The following is a 21,229-nucleotide window of genomic DNA, read 5'->3' as shown; positions in this document are numbered from 1 at the left end:
GTTTCGCATTCTTCACATGCTTCTTGAACGGATCCTGGGTTTTTTTCTGGTTTGGATCACGTAGTAATGTGGGACCACACTGAAACAGTCAATTAAACCTGATTTCGATCAATATTTTAGAGCATAACGCAAGTTAGGTCTGGGATAGGTCTAGGATTTGCCCTCATCAGGCTCTTACTTTCGCATATTTCTCATACTTCATGGCTAGATCCTGGGCTATTTCTGGATTGGATCACGTAGTAAAGTGGTACCACACTGAAACATTCAATTAAACCTGGTCTTGATAAATATTTTAGAGGATAACGCATGTTAGGTTTGGGTTAGGTCTAGGATTTGCCCTCATCAGGCTCATGCTTTCGCATATTTCTCATACTTCATGGCTAGATCCTGGGCTGTTTCTGGATTGTATCACGTAGTAATGTGGTACCACACTGAAACAGTCCATTAAACCTGGTTTCGCTCAATATTTTAGAGGAAAACGCAAGTTAGGTCTGGGATAGGTCTGGGATTCGCCCTAATCAGGCTCATACATTCGCGTTTTTCACGTACTTGTTGAACTGATCCTGGGTTTTTTCTGGTTTGGATCACGTAGTAATGTGGTACCACACTGAAACAGTCAATTAAACCTGGTTTCGATCAATATTTTAGAGAATAATTCATGTTAGGTCTAGGTTAGGTCTGGGATTTGCTCTTATCAGGCTCATTCTTTCGCATATTTCTCATATTTGATGGCTAGATCCTGGGCTTTTTCTGGATTGCACAACGTAGTAATGAAGTACAACACTGAAACAGTCAATTAAACCTGGTTTCCATCAATATTTTAGAGAATAATTCATGTTAGGTCTAGCTTAGGTCTGGGATTTACTCTCATCAGGCTCATTCTTTCGCATATTACTCATACTTGATGGCTAGATCCTGGGCTTTTTCTGGATTGGATCACGTAGTAATGTGGTACCACACTGAAACATTCAATTAAACCTGGTGTTGATAAATATTTTAGAGGATAACGCATGTTAGGTCTGGGTTATGTCTAGGATTTGCCCTCATCAGACTCATACTTTCGCAGTCTTCACATACTTGTTGAACAGATCCTGGGTTATTTTCTGGTTTGGTTCACGTAGTAATGTGGTACCACACTGAAACATTCAATTAAACCTGGTCTTGATAAATATTTTAGAGGATAACGCATGTTAGGTTTGGGTTAGGTCTAGGATTTGCCCTCATCAGACTCATAGTTTCGCATTCTTCACATGCTTCTTGAACGGATCCTGGGCTGTTTCTGGATTGCATCACGTAGCAATGTGGTACCACACTGAAACAGTCCATTAAACCTGGTTTCGCTCAATACTTTAGAGGAAAACGCAAGTTAGGTCTGGGATAGGTCTGGGATTCGCCCTAATCAGGCTCATACTTTCGCGTTTTTCACGTACTTGTTGAACTGATCCTGGGTTTTTTCTGGTTTCGATCACGTAGTAATGTGGTACCACACTGAAACAGTCAATTAAACCTGGTTTCGATCAATATTTTAGAGAATAATTCATGTTAGGTCTAGGTTAGGTCTGGGATTTGCTCTTATCAGGCTCATTCTTTCGCATATTTCTCATATTTGATGGCTAGATCCTGGGCTTTTTCTGGATTGCACAACGTAGTAATGAAGTACAACACTGAAACAGTCAATTAAACCTGGTTTCCATCAATATTTTAGAGAATAATTCATGTTAGGTCTAGCTTAGGTCTGGGATTTACTCTCATCAGGCTCATTCTTTCGCATATTACTCATACTTGATGGCTAGATCCTGGGCTTTTTCTGGATTGGATCCCGTAGTAATGTGGTACCACACTGAAACATTCAATTAAACCTGGTGTTGATAAATATTTTAGAGGATAACGCATGTTAGGTCTGGGTTATGTCTAGGATTTGCCCTCATCAGACTCATACTTTCGCAGTCTTCACATACTTGTTGAACAGATCCCGGGTTATTTTCTGGTTTGGTTCACGTAGTAATGTGGTACCACACAGAAACATTCAATTAAACCTGGTCTTGATAAATATTTTAGAGGATAACGCATGTTAGGTTTGGGTTAGGTCTAGGATTTGCCCTCATCAGACTCATAGTTTCGCATTCTTCACATGCTTCTTGAACGGATCCTGGGTTTTTTTCTGGTTTGGATCACGTAGTAATGTGGGACCACACTGAAACAGACAATTAAACCTGGTTTCGATAAATATTTCAGAGAATAATTCATGTTAGGTCTAGGTTAGGTCTGGAATTTGCTCTTATCAGGCTCATTCTTTCGCATATTTCTCATACGTGATGGCTAGATTCTGGGCTTTTTCTGGATTGCATAACGTAGTAATGAAGTACAACACTGAAACAGTCAATTAAACCTGGTTTCCATCAATATTTTAGAGGACAACGCATATTAGGTCTAGGTTAGGCCTGGGATTTGCCCTCATCAGGGTCATACTTTCGCAGTTTTAACATACATGTTGGCCTGATCGAGGGTTTTTTCTGCTTTGGATCACGCAGTAATGTGGTGCCACACTGAAACAGTACATTAAACCTGGTTTCCATCAATATTTTAGAGGACAACGCATGTTAGGTCTAGGTTAGGCCTGGGATTTGCCCTCATCAGGATCATACTGTCGCAGTTTTAACATACTTGTTGAACTGATCCTGGGTTTTTCCTGGTTTGGATCACGTAGTAATGTGGTACCACACTGAAACATTCAATTAAACCTGGTCTTGATAAATATTTTAGAGAATAACGCATGTTAGGACTGGGTTAGGTCTAGGATTTGCCCTCATCGGGCTCATACTTTCGCATATTTATCATACTTCATGGCTAGATCCTGGGCTATTTCTGGATTGGATCACGTAGTAAAGTGGTACCACACTGAAACATTCAATGAAACCTGGTCTGGATAAATATTTTAGAGGATAACGCATGTTAGGTCAAGGTTAGGTCTAAGATTTGCCCTCATCAGGCTCACAGTTTCGCATTCTTCACATACTTGTTGAACGGATCCTGGGTTTTTTCTAGATTGCATCACGTAGTAATGTGGGACCACACTGAAACAGTCAATTAAACCTGGTTTCGATCAATATTTTAGAGAATAATTCATGTTAGGTCTAGGTTAGGTCTGGGATTTGCTCTCATCAGGCTCATTCTTTCGCATATTTCTCATACATGTAGAACAGATCCTGGGTTTTTTCTGTTTTGGATCACGTAGTAATGTGGGACCACACTGAAACAATCAATTAAACCTGGTCTTGATAAATATTTTAGAGGATAACGCATGTTAGGTCTGGGTTAGGTCTGGGATTAGCCCTCATCAGGGTCATACTGTCGCACACTTGACATACTCGTTGATCAGATCCTGGGTTTTTTTCTGGTTTGGATCACGTAGTAATGTGGTACCAGACTGAAACAGTCGATTAAACCTGGTTTCGATCAATATTATTGAGGATAACGCATGTTAGGTCAAGGTTAGGTCTAAGATTTGCCCTCATCAGGCTCCCAGTTTCGCGTTTTTCACATACTTGTTGAACAGATCCTGGGTTTTTTCTGGTTTGGATCACGTAGTAATGTGGTACCACACTGAAACAGTCCATTAAACCTGATTTCGCTCAATATTTTAGAGGATACCGCATGTTAGGTCTAGGTTAGGTCTGGGATTTGCTCTCATCAGGCTCATTCTTTCGCATATTTCTCATACTTGATGGCTAGATCCTGGGCTTTTTCTAGATTGCATCACGTAGTAATGTAGTACCACACTGTAACAGTCAATGAAACCAGGTTTCCATCAATATTTTAGAAGACAACGCAAGTTAGGTCTAGGTAAGGCTTGAGATTTTCACTGATCAGACTCATACTTTCGCATTCTTCACTCACTTGTTGTACGGATCCTCGGTTTTTCTGGTTTGGATCACGTAGTAATGTGGTACCACACTGAAACATTCTATTAAACCTGGTCTTGATAAATATTTTAGAGAATAACGCATGTTAGGACTGGGTTAGGTCTAGGATTTGCCCTCATCGGGCTCATACTTTCGCATATTTCTCATACTTCATGGCTAGATCCTGGGCTCTTTCTGGATTGGATCACGTAGTAAAGTGGTACCACACTGAAACATTCAATGAAACCTGGTCTGGATAAATATTTTAGAGGATAACGCATGTTAGGTCAAGGTTAGGTCTAAGATTTGCCCTCATCAGGCTCACAGTTTCGCGTTTTTCACATACTTGTTGAACAGATCCAGGGTTTTTTCTGGTTTGGATCACGTAGTAATGTGGTACTACACTGAAACATTAAATTAAACCTGGTCTTGATAAATATTTTAGAGGATAACGCATGTTAGGTCTGGGTTAGGTCTGTGATTTGCCCTCATCAGGGTCATAGTTTTGCAGTTTTAACATGCATGTTGACCTGATCGAGGGTTTTTTTTGCTTTGGATCACGTAGTAAAGTGGTACCACACTAAAACAGTCAATTAAACCTGGTTTCGATCAATATTTTAGAGGATAACGCATGTTAGGTCTGGGATAGGTCTGGGATTAGCCCTCATCAGGGTCATACTGTCGCACACTTGACATACTCGTTGATCAGATCCTGGGTTTTTTTCTGGTTTGGATCACGTAGTAATGCGGTACCACACTGAAACAGTCGATTAAACCTGGTTTCGATCAATATTATTGAGGATAACGCATGTTAGGTCTAGGTTAGGTCTGGGATTTGCTCTCATCAGGCTCATTCTTTCGCATATTTCTCATACATGTAGAACAGATCCTGGGTTTTTTCTGTTTTGGATCACGTAGTAATGTGGGACCACACTGAAACAATCAATTAAACCTGGTCTTGATAAATATTTTAGAGGATAACGCATGTTAGGTCTGGGTTAGGTCTAGGATTTGCCCTCATCAGGCTCATACTTTCGCATATTGCTCATACTTCATGGCTAGATCCTGGGCTGTTTCTGGATTGTATCACGTAGTAATGTGGTACCACGCTGAAACAGTCAATTAAACCTGATTTCGATCAATATTTTAGAGGATAACGCAAGTTAGGTCTGGGATAGGTCTAGGATTTGCCCTCATCAGGCTCTTACTTTCGCATATTTCTCATACTTCATGGCTAGATCCTCGGCTATTTCTGGATTGGATCACGTAGTAATGTGGTACCACACTGAAACAGTCAATTAAACCTGGTTTCGATCAATATTTTAGAGAATAATTCATGTTAGGTCTAGGTTAGGTCTGGGATTTTCACTCATCAGACTCATACTTTCGCATTCTTCACATACTTGTTGAACGGATCCTGGGTTTTTTCTGGTTTGGATCACGTAGCAATGTGGGACCACACTGAAACAGTCAATTAAACCTGGTTTCGATCAATATTTTAGAGAATAATTCATGTTAGGTCTAGGTTAGGTCTGGGATTTTCACTCATCAGACTCATACTTTCGCATTCTTCACATACTTGTTGAACGGATCCTGGGTTTTTTCCGGTTTGGATCACGTAGTAAAGTGGTACCACACTAAAACAATCAATTAAACCTGGTTTCGATCAATATTTTAGAGGATAACGCATGTTAGGTCTGGGATAGGTCTGGGATTAGCCCTCATCAGGGTCATACTGTCGCACACTTGACATACTCGTTGATCAGATCCTGGGCTATTTCTGGATTGGATCACGTAGTAATGTGGTACTACACTGAAACATTCAATTAAACCTGGTCTTGATAAATATGTTAGAGGATAACGCATGTTAGGTTTGGGTTAGGTCTAGGATTTGCACTCATCAGGCTCATCCTTTCGCATATTTCTCATACTTCATGGCTAGATCCTGGGCTGTTTCTGGATTGTATCACGTAGTAATGTGGTACCACACTGAAACGGTCCATTAAACCTGGTTTCGCTGAATATTTCAGAGGATAACGCAAGTTAGGTCTGGGATAGGTCTGGGATTCGCCCTAATCAGGCTCATACATTCGCGTTTTTCACGTACTTGTTGAACTGATCCTGGGTTTTTTCTGGTTTGGATCACGTAGTAATGTGGTACCACTCTGAAACAGTCGATTAAACCTCGTTTCGATCAATATTTTAGAGGATAACGCAAGTTAGGTCTGGGATAGGTCTGGGATTTGACCTCATCAGACTCATACCTTCGCAACCTTCACATACTCGTTGAACAGATCCTGGGTTATTTTCTGGTTTGGATCACATAGTAATGTGGTACCACACTGAAACAGTCGATTAAACCAGGTTTCGATCAATATTTTTGAGGATAACGCATGTTAGGTCTAGGTTAGGCCTGGGATTTTCACTCATCAGACTCATACTTTCGCATTCTTCACATACTTGTTGAACGGATCCTGGGTTTTTTCTGGTTTGGATCACGTAGAAATGTGGGACCACACTGAAACAGTCAATTAAACTTGGTTTCGATCAATATTTTAGAGAATAATTCATGTTAGGTCTAGGTTAGGTCTGGGATTTGCTCTTATCAGGCACATTCTTTCGCATATTTCTCATACTTGATGGCTAGGTCCTGGGCTTTTTCTGGATTGCATAACGTAGTAATGAAGTACAACTCTGAAACAGTCAATTAAACCTGGTTTCCATCAATATTTTAGAGGATAGCGCAAGTTAGGTCTGGGATAGGTCTGGGATTCGCCCTAATCAGGCTCATACATTCGCGTTTTTCACGTACTTGTTGAACTGATCCTGGGTTTTTTCTGGTTTGGATCACGTAGTAATGTGGTACCACACTGAAACAGTCGATTAAACCTCGTTTCGATCAATATTTTAGAGGATAACGCAAGTTAGGTCTGGGATAGGTCTGGGATTTGACCTCATCAGACTCATACCTTCACACCCTTCACATACTCGTTGAACAGATCCTGGGTTATTTTCTGCTTTGGATCACGTAGTAAAGTGGTGCCACACTGAAACAGTCCATTAAACCTGGTTTCCATCAATATTTTAGAGGACAACGCATGTTAGGTCTAGGTTAGGCCTGGGATTTGCCCTCATCAGGCTCATACTTTCGCATATTTCTCATACTTCATGGCTAGATCCTGGGCTGTTTCTGGATTGTATCACGTAGTAATGTGATACCACGCTGAAACAGTCAATTAAACCTGGTTTCGATCAATATTTTAGAGAATAATTCATGTTAGGTCTAGGTTAGGTCTGGGATTTGCTCTCATCAGGCTCATTCTTTCGCATATTTCTCATACTTAATGGCTATATCCTGGGCTTTTTCTGGATCGCATCACGTAGTATTGAAGTACAACACTGAAGCAGTCAATTAAACCTGGTTTCCATCAATATCTTAGAGGACAACGCAAGTTAGGTCTGGGATAGGTCTGGGATTTGCCCTCATCAGGCTCATACTTTCGCGTTTTTCACATACTTGTTGAACAGATCCTGGGTTTTTTCTGGTTTGGATCACGTAGTAGTGTGGTACCACACTGAAACAGTCCATTAAACCTGGTTTGGATCAATATTTTAGAGGATAACGCATGTTAGGTCTAGGTTAGGTATGGGATTTTCACTCATCAGACTCATACTTTCGCATTCTTCACATACTTGTTGAACGGATCCTGGGTTTTTTCTGGTTTGGATCACGTAGTAATGTGGGACCATACTGAAACAGTCAATTAAACCTGGTTTCGATCAATATTTTAGAGAATAATTCATGTTAGGTCTAGGTTAGGTCTGGGATTTGCTCTTATCAGGCTCATTCTTTCGCATATTTCTCATACTTGATGGCTAGATCCTGGGCTTTTTCTGGATTGCATAACGTAGTAATGAAGTACAACACTGAAACAGTCAACTAAACCTGGTTTCCATCAATATTTTAGAGGACAACGCATGTTAGGTCTAGGTTAGGTCTAGGATTTGCCCTCATCAGGCTCATACTTTCGCATATTTCTCATACTTGATGGCTAGATCCTGGGCTTTTTCTGGATTGCATCACGTAGTAATGAAGTACAACACTGAAACAGTCAATTAAACCTGGTTTCGATCAATATTTTAGAGAATAATTCATGTTAGGTCTAGGTTAGGTCTGGGATTTGCTCTCATCAGGCTCATTCTTTCGCATATTTCTCATACTTAATGGCTATATCCTGGGCTTTTTCTGGATCGCATCACGTATTATTGAAGTAAAACACTGAAACAGTCAATTAAACCTGGTTTCCATCAATATCTTAGAGGACAACGCAAGTTAGGTCTGGGATAGGTCTGGGATTTGCCCTCATCAGGCTCATACTTTCGCGTTTTTCACATACTTGTTGAACAGATCCTGGGTTTTTTCTGGTTTGGATCACGTAGTAGTGTGGTACCACACTGAAACAGTCCATTAAACCTGGTTTGGATCAACATTTTAGAGGATAACGCATGTTAGGTCTAGGTTAGGTCTGGGATTTTCACTCATCAGACTCATACTTTCGCATTCTTCACATACTTGTTGAACGGATCCTGGGTTTTTTCTGGTTTGGATCACGTAGTAATGTGGGACCATACTGAAACAGTCAATTAAACCTGGTTTCGATCAATATTTTAGAGAATAATTCATGTTAGGTCTAGGTTAGGTCTGGGATTTGCTCTTATCAGGCTCATTCTTTCGCATATTTCTCATACTTGATGGCTAGATCCTGGGCTTTTTCTGGATTGCATAACGTAGTAATGAAGTACAACACTGAAACAGTCAATTAAACCTGGTTTCCATCAATATTTTAGAGGGCAACGCATGTTAGGTCTAGGTTAGGCCTGGGATTTGCCCTCATCAGGGTCATACTTTCGCAGTTTTAACATACATGTTGACCTGATCAAGGGTTTTTTCTGCTTTGGATCACGTAGTAAAGTGGTGCCACCCTGAAACAGTCCATTAGACCTGGTTTGGATCGATATTTTAGAGGATAACGCAAGTTAGGTCTGGGATAATAATATGGAGTATAAAATTAAAACGGGGATGGGACGGGGTAAGTCAGAGGGGGAGGAGGAAAGCGGTGTTGGGACTGGAGTGACGGCGCTCGCGCCGCCTGCAGCGCCTGGCACGGCTTCGTGGAGGGTGGAGGGACTGCGTCAGTCTCGTCCTTCTCCTCCACCAGGAGCCTTATAGGCTCCAAGAGAAAGATGGCGGGGCAGGCCGTCATTGAAGTGGGCAGGGCGATTAGCCCGGTTGTCCGGATGAGCTGCCTCAGGGACGAGGTGACCGAGGAGATATCGGAGAGGATATCCTCGTCCCTGAGACGAGTGGAGAAAGTGGCCGCTGCCTGCTCTTTTGAGGGGCAGAAGTGCGGCGGGGCAGAGACTCTGAGGGAGGCTGCCCAAATGATGAGGGACGCGGCGCGGGAGCTAAGCGGGCGGAACGCCCGTCTGCAGCTCCTGTTGGAGGAGGAGCGACGTGGGAGGATGAGGGCAGAGGCGCGCTGGAACAGCGCGGCCCTCCCTCCTGTCCTCCCTCCTCCTACGCCGCGCCCTCCTGCGGCCGTTAGAAAGCGGAGTGCGGTGGAGGTGGTGCGGGCCTCCACGGGCCCTTCCACACGCACTCCGCCCGCGCAGAGATCTCCGTCCTCCTCAGAGGACGATCTCCTGAGGAAGATAGGGGACATGATTGAGAAGAAGCTGGCCGCCTTCCGGGAGGAGCTCCTCCCCGGAAGAGCGGTCGGTGGGAGGGTGGTGCCACCCCGACCAGTGCCAGCACGGCCGGGGAAGGCGAAGGTGGGGGGAGCGATGGCTCCGCCCACCGTGGCGACTCCGGGGCCTCGGATCGTGACCCCCAAGGGGGGAAGCGTACCCGTGGTCACGGTTCCCGCATCCTCCGCGGCACCGCCCCAAGGGGGGGTGTCGTGGAGCGAGGTGGTGGGGCGAAGGGCGAGGAGGGCGTCGAGGAAGGCCTCGCAGGCGCTGCCTCCGCCCCCGCCACCCGCGGCCAAAGGAAAGGCCGCGAAGGCGCGACTAGGCCGCCCCCCTAAAACGGCAACGGTAGCGCTGACCGCTGCGCAGGGGGGCGATCTGACCCTCGCGGAGGCGATGCGGCTTGCCAGGGACTATGTGTCCCTGAAGTGCTTGGCATCGCTTCCGTCAGGGCGAAGCGGGCCGTGACTGGGGGTCTCCTGCTGGAGATCCCCGGTCCAGACGGCGGCGTGAAGGCCGATCGACTCGCCCAGAGGCTCCGGGAGCAGCTGGGCGAGCGGGGTGTCCGGGTCGCCCGGCCCACGAAGCGCACAGAGATGCGCGTGTGTGGGCTGGCCGACTCGGCCACCGCGGAGGACGTGGCGCGTGCCCTAGCAAGGGCGGGGGATTGCCCTGAGGGGGATTTGCGGGTCGGGGAGATCCGCAGATCTCCTTCCGGCCTGGGGTCCGTGTGGGCCCGCTGCCCCCTCTCCGTCGCCCATAAATTGGCGGAATCCGGGAGGGTTTTGGTGGGGTGGGTTTCGGCGCGAGTGGAAATCCTCGCGCCGCGCCCGCTCCAGTGTCACCGCTGCCTCGAATTGGGGCGTGTGAGGCAGTGGTGCACCTCGTCGGTGGACCGCAGCGGTCAATGTTACCGTTGCGGGGCAAAGGACCACCGCGCGAGCCAGTGCTCGGCGGCCCTCCACTGCCCGCTATGTGCGGACAGGGGGATGCCAGCCGACCACAGAGTGGGGAGCAGGAAGTGCTCTCCCCCCTCCCGGAAGGAGAGGAAGAGGCGGGCCGTTTTGACTCCGGCGCCGCGGGCGGTGGCATCGTCCACCATGGAGGTGGACGGTGCCACGGGGACGGACAGCCGGGAGGAGGCTGGGGCGGTCGGTAATTAATGGCGCCCCGCCTCCTCCTCCAGGCCAACCTCAACCACTGCCGCGCGGCACAGGATATGATGTCCCAAGTCCTCGCGGAGTGGGGGGTTGGCCTGGCTGTCGCCGCCGAGCCGTACCGCGTCCCTGATCACCCTCATTGGGTGGGCGACGCGGACGGCTTGGTGGCGACGGGTCCCCGCCGTTCTCCATGCTGGAACGCGGTCGAGGATTCGTCGCCGTGGTCTGGGGGGGAGTCGCCGTGGTGGGGTGCTACATATCGCCTCGCAGCGGTCACGTCGCGTTCGAGCAGTACCTAGCCGAGGTCGCGGCATGCGTGCAGCGCTGCGCGGCCCGGCCGGTGCTGGTCCTGGGAGACTTCAACGCCAAGTCGGTGGCGTGGGGGTCCCCCAGGACTTCCGTTCGCGGCGGGATCCTGGGCGACTGGGCGGCCGGACTCGACCTTCGGTTACTAAACCGGGGTTCGGAGCACACGTGTGTGCGGCGATATGGGGGGTCTATCGTGGATGTTGGATTCGCGAGCCCCAACGCCGTGAGTCGGCCGTCTCCCGGGGAGGGGTGGCGTTGGCGGTATCGCTGGATATTGCCAACGCGTTTAACACCCTTCCCTGGGGGGAGATACGGAGGGGGCTCGAATATCATCGGGTACCCCCGTGTCTCAGGGCAGTCGTTGGGGATTATCTCCGCGGCAGGTGGATCGAGTATCCGGGCCGGAATGGTGATATGCGATAGGAGGTCTACTGCGGGGTTCCGCAGGGGTCGGTCCTTGGGACACTCCTGTGGAACATCGCGTACGACGCGGTGTTGCGGGCCGACCTCCCCGACGGCGTCAGTGCCGTGTGTTACGCAGATGACACACTGGTGCTGGCCGTCGGGGCTCAGTGGGGGAGGGCCAAGCGCCTCGCCGAGGAGGGGGCTCAACGCGTCGTCGACCGGATCAGGGGGATGGGGATGACGGTGGCGGTCCATAAGACCGAGGTGATAGCGTTCCACTCACCTCGGCAGGATCCGCCACCCCCTCTGATCCGGGTGGGTGGGGCTGATATCGAGGTGAAGCCCCGGATGAGGTTATCTGGGGTTGATCCTCGATAGCCACTGGCGCTTCGAGGAGCATTTCCGCTGCCTGGTTCCCCGGTTGGACAGGATGGTCTCGGCTTTAGGCCGGATCCTCCCCAACCTGGGGGGCCCGGCGGGACGAGTTCGCCGCCTCTATGTGGCAATGGTTCAGTCGGTGGCCCTATACGGGGCCCCCGTCTGGGCGGACGACCTGGCGGCCTCCCGGCGCAGCATGACTATACTGCGTAGGGTGCAGAGGCGCATGGCGCTCAGGGTCGTCCGCGGGTATCGGACCATGTCACATGAGGCGGCGACGGTTCTAGCGGGGGTGCCGCCCATGGACCTGCTCGCGCGGTCGCACGCGGTGATGTACCGGCACCGCGTCGACCGTCGCGCGGGGGTGGGGGCGGTCCCGGGCGGGCAGGAACCTGCTTGGGGCGATTTGAAGCGCCAGGCCCGGCAGTTCGTGGTGCTCGCGTGGCAGGAGCGGTTGGCCCTGCCAACTGTGGGGCACCGGACAGTCGGGGCTGTTCGGCCACTGCTGTGTGAGTGGCTGGACAGAGGCCATGGAAGCCTTACTTACCGGATGGCACAGGTATTTTCCGGGCATGGAAGCTTCGGAAGGTACCTGTGCCGGATAGGGAAGGAGCCGACGGCGCGTTGGTGCCATTGTGACGCCGAGCAGGACACGGCTGATCATACCCTCCAGGTATGCCCAGCGTGGGAGGGGGAGCGCCGTGTCCTGGTCGGCGTCATAGGGCGGGATGTCTCGCTGCCGGGTGTGGTGCGCGCCATGCTCGGCAGCGAGAGGAAGTGGAGGGCCGTGGCCTCCTTCTGCGAGACCGTAATGGTGCAGAAGGAGGCCGCGGGAAGGGAGCGCGAGCTTCAGCGGCGCGCTGAGGCTCGCGCTCGTATGGTGGCGCGAGGGCGTCGCCCGAGCGCCAGGCGTCGCGGGCGGCGGCCTTTGCGCGGCGGATGACCCTGGCTGGGAGGGGGGCCCTGAGGGGAGCCTCCTCACGCCAGGCGGCGATGGGTCGGACCGGGTAGGTTCGGCCCACGGGGAGGCACCCTCGGTGGCCTGGAGCGGCCATGAGCTCCCGGCCGCCGAGGGGTAGAAACGGGGTCGCAGGCGGTTGCGAGTTGGGGCTCGCAGCCCGCCACTAAATGCGGCCCCGGGACGGATCGCGGTGGGATGGAGTGGCCCCGTCCTGCCGCTATGAGACAGAGTGTCTACCGGGTGGACCGTTTGTCCCCCCCCCCGGGGATGGGCGCAAAGCGCGGGCACGGGGACGATACCGGAAGAATGCTTCGAGCGATTCCCGGTATCCTCCCAAATCGTGCGGAAGGGTCACCGTGGGGTTTTTAGTGGGTAGGTCCCGTGCCCGTCATTCTACGGGCGCTGGGAATCCCACACAACCCTCCCGCCTCTCCCCAAAGAGGTGGGAGGGAGTCTTTCGAAGATTTTCCCCAAGACAAAAAAAAAAAAAAAAAAAAAAAAAAAGTTAGGTCTGGGATAGGTCTGGGATTGGCCCTCATCAGGCTCATACATTCGCGTTTTTCACATACTTGTTGAACTGATCCTGGGTTTCTTCTGGTTTGGATCACGTAGTAGTGTGGTACCACACTGAAACAGTCCATTAAACCTGGTTTGGATCAATATTTTAGAGGATAACGCAAGTTAGGTCTGGGATAGGTCTGGGAATTGCCCCCATCAGGCTCATACTTTCGCGTTTTTCACATACTTGTTGAACAGATCCTGGGTTTTTTCTGGTTTGGATCACGTAGTAGTGTGGTACCACACAGAAACAGTCCATTAAACCTGGTTGCGATCAATATTTTAGAGGATAACGCATGTTAGGTCTGGGTTAGGTCTAGGATTTGCCCTCATCAGGCTCATTCTTTCGCATATTTCTTATACTTGATGGCTAGATCCTAGGCTTTTTCTGGATTGCATCACGTAGTAATGTGGTACCACACTGAAACATTCAATTAAACCTGGTCTTGATAAATATTTTAGAGGATAACGCATGTTAGGTCTGGGATAGGTGTGGGATTTGCCATCATCAGGCTCATACTTTCGCAGTTTTAACATGCATGCTGACCTGATCGAGGGTTTTTTCTGCTTTGGATCACGTAGTAAAGTGGTACCACACTAAAACTGTCAATTAAACCTGGTTTCGATCAATATTTTACAGGATATCGCAAGAGAGGTCTCGGATAGGTCTGATTTGCCCTCATCAGACTCATACTTTCGCACACTTCACATACTCGTTGATCAGATCCGGGGATTTTTTCTGGTTTGGTTCACGTAGTAATGTGGTACCACACTGAAACATTCATTTAAACCTGGTCTTGATAAATATTTTAGAGGATAACGCATGTTAGGTCTGGGTTAGGTATAGGATTTGCCCTCATCAGGCTCATACTTTCGCATATTTCTCATACTTCATGGCTAGATCCTGGGCTATTTCTGGATTGGATCACGTAGTAAAGTGGTACCACACTGAAACATTCAATGAAACCTGGTCTGGAGAAATATTTTAGAGGATAACTCATCTTTGGTCTGGGTTAGGTCTAAGATTTGCCCTCATCAGGCTCACAGTTTCGCGTTTTTCACATACTTGTTGAACGGATCCTGGGTTTTTTCTGGTTTGGATCACGTAGTAATGTGGGACCACACTGAAACAGTCAATTAAACCTGGTTTCGACCAATATTTTAGAGAATAATTCATGTTAGGTCTAGGTTAGGTCTGGGATTTGCTCTCATCAGGCTCATTCTTTCGCATATTTCTCATACTTGATGGCTAGATCCTGGGCTTTTTCTGGATTGCATCACGTAGTAATGAAGTACAACACTGAAACAGTCAATTAAACCTGGTTTCCATCAATATTTTAGAGGACAACGCAAGTTAGGTCTGGGATAGGTCTGGGATTGGCCCTCATCAGGCTCATACATTCGCGTTTTTCACATACTTGTTGAACTGATCCTGGGTTTCTTCTGGTTTGGATCACGTAGTAGTGTGGTACCACACTGAAACAGTCCATTAAACCTGGTTTGGATCAATATTTTAGAGGATAACGCAAGTTAGGTCTGGGATAGGTCTGGGATTTGCCCCCATCAGGCTCATACTTTCGCGTTTTTCACATACTTGTTGAACAGATCCTGGGTTTTTTCTGGTTTGGATCACGTAGTAGTGTGGTACCACACAGAAACAGTCCATTAAACCTGGTTGCGATCAATATTTTAGAGGATAACGCATGTTAGGTCTGGGTTAGGTCTAGGATTTGCCCTCATCAGGCTCATTCTTTCGCATATTTCTTATACTTGATGGCTAGATCCTAGGCTTTTTCTGGATTGCATCACGTAGTAATGTGGTACCACACTGAAACATTCAATTAAACCTGGTCTTGATAAATATTTTAGAGGATAACGCATGTTAGGTCTGGGATAGGTGTGGGATTTGCCATCATCAGGCTCATACTTTCGCAGTTTTGACATGCATGCTGACCTGATCGAGGGTTTTTTCTGCTTTGGATCACGTAGTAAAGTGGTACCACACTAAAACTGTCAATTAAACCTGGTTTCGATCAATATTTTACAGGATATCGCAAGAGAGGTCTGGGATAGGTCTGATTTGCCCTCATCAGACTCATACTTTCGCACACTTCACCTACTCGTTGATCAGATCCGGGGATTTTTTCTGGTTTGGTTCACGTAGTAATGTGGTACCACACTGAAACATTCATTTAAACCTGGTCTTGATAAATATTTTAGAGGATAACGCATGTTAGGTCTAGGTTAGGTATAGGATTTGCCCTCATCAGGCTCATAATTTCGCATATTTCTCATACTTCATGGCTAGATCCTGGGCTATTTCTGGATTGGATCACGTAGTAAAGTGGTACCACACTGAAACATTCAATGAAACCTGGTCTGGAGAAATATTTTAGAGGATAACTCATCTTTGGTCTGGGTTAAGTCTAAGATTTGCCCTCATCAGGCTCACAGTTTCGCGTTTTTCACATACTTGTTGAACGGATCCTGGGTTTTTTCTGGTTTGGATCACGTAGTAATGTGGGACCACACTGAAACAGTCAATTAAACCTGGTTTCGACCAATATTTTAGAGAATAATTCATGTTAGGTCTAGGTTAGGTCTGGGATTTGCTCTCATCAGGCTCATTCTTTCGCATATTTCTCATACTTGATGGCTAGATCCTGGGCTTTTTCTGGATTGCACCACGTAGTAATGAAGTACAACACTGAAACAGTCAATTAAACCTGGTTTCCATCAATATTTTAGAGGACAACGCAAGTTAGGTCTGGGATAGGTCTGGGATTGGCCCTCATCAGGCTCATACATTCGCGTTTTTCACATACTTGTTGAACTGATCCTGGGTTTCTTCTGGTTTGGATCACGTAGTAGTGTGGTACCACACTGAAACAGTCCATTAAACCTGGTTTGGATCAATATTTTAGAGGATAACGCAAGTTAGGTCTGGGATAGGTCTGGGATTTGCCCCCATCAGGCACATACTTTCGCGTTTTTCACATACTTGTTGAACAGATCCTGGGTTTTTTCTGGTTTGGATCACGTAGTAGTCTGGTACCACACAGAAACAGTCCATTAAACCTGGTTGCGATCAATATTTTAGAGGATAACGCATGTTAGGTCTGGGTTAGGTCTAGGATTTGCCCTCATCAGGCTCATTCTTTCGCATATTTCTTATACTTGATGGCTAGATCCTAGGCTTTTTCTGGATTGCATCACGTAGTAATGTGGTACCACACTGAAACATTCAATTAAACCTGGTCTTGATAAATATTTTAGAGGATAACGCATGTTAGGTCTGGGATAGGTGTGGGATTTGCCATCATCAGGCTCATACTTTCGCAGTTTTAACATGCATGCTGACCTGATCGAGGGTTTTTTCTGCTTTGGATCACGTAGTAAAGTGGTACCACACTAAAACTGTCAATTAAACCTGGTTTCGATCAATATTTTACAGGATATCGCAAGAGAGGTCTGGGATAGGTCTGATTTGCCCTCATCAGACTCATACTTTCGCACACTTCACACACTCGTTGATCAGATCCGGGGATTTTTTCTGGTTTGGTTCACGTAGTAATGTGGTACCACACTGAAACATTCATTTAAACCTGGTCTTGATAAATATTTTAGAGGATAATGCATGTTAGGTCTGGGTTAGGTATAGGATTTGCCCTCATCAGGCTCATACTTTCGCATATTTCTCATACTTCATGGCTAGATCCTGGGCTATTTCTGGATTGGATCACGTAGTAAAGTGGTACCACACTGAAACATTCAATGAAACCTGGTCTGGAGAAATATTTTAGAGGATAACTCATCTTTGGTCTGGGTTAGGTCTAAGATTTGCCCTCATCAGGCTCACAGTTTCGCGTTTTTCACATACTTGTTGAACGGATCCTGGGTTTTTTCTGGTTTGGATCACGTAGTAATGTGGGACCACACTGAATCAGTCAATTAAACCTGGTTTCGACCAATATTTTAGAGAATAGTTCATGTTAGGTCTAGGTTAGGTCTGGGATTTGCTCTCATCAGGCTCATTCTTTCGCATATTTCTCATACTTGATGGCTAGATCCTGGGCTTTTTCTGGATTGCATCACGTAGTAATGAAGTACAACACTGAAACAGTCAATTAAACCTGGTTTCCATCAATATTTTAGAGGACAACGCAAGTTAGGTCTGGGATAGGTCTGGGATTTGCCCTCATCAGGCTCATACTTTCGCGTTTTTCACATACTTGTTGAACAGATCCTGGGTTTTTTCTGGTTGGGATCCCGTAGTAGTGTGGTACCACACTGAAACAGTCCATTAAACCTGGTTTCGCTCAATATTTTAGAGGATAACGCATGTTAGGTCTAGGTCAGGCCTGGGATTTTCACTCATCAGACTCATACTTTCGCATTCTTCACATACTTGTTGAACGGATCCTGGGTTTTTTCTGGTTTGGATCACGTAGTAATGTGGGACCACACTGAAACAATCAATTAAACCTGGTCTTGATAAATATTTTAGAGGATAACGCATGTTAGGTCTGGGTTAGGTCTAGGATTTGCCCTCGTCAGGCTCATACTTTCGCACACTTCACATACTCGTTGACAAGATCCTGGGTTTTTTTCTGGTTTGAATCACGTAGTAATGTGATCCACACTGAAACAGTCGATGAAACCTGGTTTCGATTAATATTTTAGAGGATAACGCAAGTTAGGTCTGGGATAGGTCTGGGATTTGCCCACATCAGGCTCATACTTTCGCGTTTTTCACATACTAGTTGAAGAGATCCCGGGTTTTTTCTGGTTTGGATTTCGTAGTAGTGTGGTACCACACTGAAACAGTCCATTAAACCTGGTTTCGCTCAATATTTTAGAGGATAACGCATGTTAGGTCTAGGTCAGGCCTGGTTTTTTCACTCATCAGACTCATACTTTCGCATTCTTCACATACTTGTTGAACGGATCCTGGGTTTTTTCTGGTTAGGGTCACGTAGTAATGTGGGACCACACTGAAACAGTCAATTAAACCTGGTTTCGACCAATATTTTAGAGAATAATTCATGTTAGGTCTGGGTTAGGTCTGGGATTTGCTCTCATCAGGCTCATACTTTCGCACACTTCACATACTTGTTGAACGGATCCTGGGTTTTTTCTGGTTTGGATCACGTAGTAGTGTGGTACCACACTGAAACAGTCCATTAACCCTGGTTTCGCTCAATATTTTAGACGATAACGCATGTTAGGTCTAGGTCAGGCCTGGGATTTTCACTCATCAGACTCATACTTTCGCATTCTTCACATACTTGTTGAACAGATCCTGGGTTTTTTCTGGTTTGGATCACGTAGTAATGTGGGTCCACACTGAAACAATCAATTAAACCAGGTCTTGATAAATATTTTAGAGGATAACGCATGTTAGGTCTGGGATAGGTCTGGGATTTGCCCTCATCAGGCTCATACTTTCGCACACTTCACATACTCGATGAACAGATCCTGCGTTATTTTCTGGTTTGGATCACATAGTAATGTGGTACCACACTGAAACATTCAATTAAACCTGGTCTTGATAAATATTTTAGAGGATGACGCATGTTAGGTCTGGGTTAGGTCTAGGATTTGCCCTCATCAGGCTCATACTTTCGCATATTTCTCATACTTCAAGGCTAGATCCTGGGCTATTTCTGAATTGGATCACGTAGTAAAGTGGTACCACACTGAAACATTCAATGAAACCTGGTCTGGATAAATATTTTAGAGGACAACGCATCTTAGGTCTGGGATAGGTCTAAGACTTGCCCTCATCAGGCTCACAGTTTCGCGTTTTTCATATACTTGTTGAACAGACCCTGGCTTTTTTCTGGTTTGGATCACGAAGTAGTGTGGTACCACACTGAAACCGTCCATTAAACCTGGTTTCGCTCAATATTTTAGAGGATAACACATGTTAGGTCTAGGTTAGGTCTGGGATTTGCTCTCATCAGGCTCATTCTTTCGCATATGTCTCATACTTGATGGCTAGATCCTGGGCTGTTTCTGCATTGTTTCACGTAGTAATGTGGTACCACGCTGAAACAGTCAATTAAACCTGGTTTCCATCAATATTTTAGAGGATAACGCAAGTTAGGTCAGGGATAGGTCTAGGATTTGCCCTCTTCAGGCCCTTACTATCGCATATTTCTCATACGTCATGGCTAGATCCCGGGCTATTTCTGGATTGGATCACGTAGTAAAGTGGTACCACACTGAAACATTCAATGAAACCTGGTCTGGATAAATATTTTAGAGGATAACGCATCTTAGGTCTGGTTTAGGTCTAAGATTTGCCCTCATCAGGCTCATATCTTCGCATATTTCTCATACTTCATGGCTAGATCCTGGGCTGTTTCTGCATTGTATCACGTAGTGATGTGGTACCACGCTGAAACAGTCAATTAAACCTGGTTTCGATCAATATTTTAGAGGATAACGCAAGTTAGGTCTGGGATAGGTCTAGGATTTGCCCTCATCAGGCTCTTACTTTCGCGTTTTTCACATATTTGTTGTTCAGATACTGGGGTTTTTCTGGTTTGTATCACGTAGTAATGAAGTACAACACTGAAACAGTCAATTAAACCTGGTTTCCATCAATATTTTAGAGGACAACGCAAGTTAGGTCTGGCATAGGTCTGGGATTCGCCCTCATCAGGCTCATACTTTCGCGTTTTTCACATATTTGTTGAACAGATCCTGGGTTTTTTCTGGTTTGTATCACGTGGTAATGAAGTACAACACTGAAACAGTCAATTAAACCTGGTTTCCATCAATATCTTAGAGGACAACGCAAGTTACGTCTGGCATAGGTCTGGGCTTCGCCCTCATCAGGCTCATACTTTCGCGTTTTTCACATACTTGTTGAACGGATCCTGGGTTTTTTCTGCTTTGGATCACGTAGTAATGTCGCACCACACTGAAACATTCAATTAAACCTGGTCTTCATAAATATTTTAGGCGATAACGCATGTTAAGTCTGGGTTACGTCTAGGATTTGCCCTCATCAGGCTCATATCTTCGCATATTTCTCATACTTCATGGCTAGATCCTGGGCTGTTTCTGCATTGTATCACGTAGTAATGTGGTACCACGCTGAAACAGTCAATTAAACCTGGTTTCGATCAATATTTTAGAGGATAACGCAAGTTAGGTCTGGGATAGGTCTAGGATTTGCCCTCATCAGGCTCTTACTATCGCATATTTCTCATACTTTATGGCTAGATCCTGGGCTATTTCTGGTTTGGATCACGTAGTAAAGTGGTACCATACTGAAACATTCAATGAAACCTGGTCTGGATAAATATTTTAGAGGATAACGCATCTTAGGTCTGGGTTAGGTCTAAGATTTGCCCTCATCAGGCTCACAGTTTCGCGTTTTTCACATACTTGTTGAACAGATCCTGGGTTTTTTCTGGTTTGGATCACGTAGTAATGTGATACCACACTAAAACAGTCAATTAAACCTGGTTTCGATCAATATTTTGGAGGATAATGCAAGTTAGATCTGGGATAGGTCTGGGATTTGCTCTCATCAGGCTCATTCTTTCGCATATTTCTCATACTTGATGGCTAGATCCTGAGCTTTTTCTGGATTGCATCACGTAGTAATGAAGTACAACACTGAAACAGTCAATTAAACCTGGTTTCCATCAATATTTTAGAGGACAACGCAAGTTAGGTCTGGGATAGGTCTGGGATTTGCCCTCATCAGGCTCATACTGTCGCGTTTTTCACCTACTTGTTGAACACATCCTGGGTTTTTTCTGGTTTGGATCCCGTAGTAGTGTGGTACC

The sequence above is a fragment of the Colletes latitarsis genome, unplaced genomic scaffold, assembly GCF_051014445.1.
Source record: "Colletes latitarsis isolate SP2378_abdomen unplaced genomic scaffold, iyColLati1 scaffold0002, whole genome shotgun sequence".
Taxonomy (NCBI): Eukaryota; Metazoa; Arthropoda; class Insecta; order Hymenoptera; family Colletidae; genus Colletes; species Colletes latitarsis.
Note: the sequence above shows the minus strand (reverse complement) of the source record.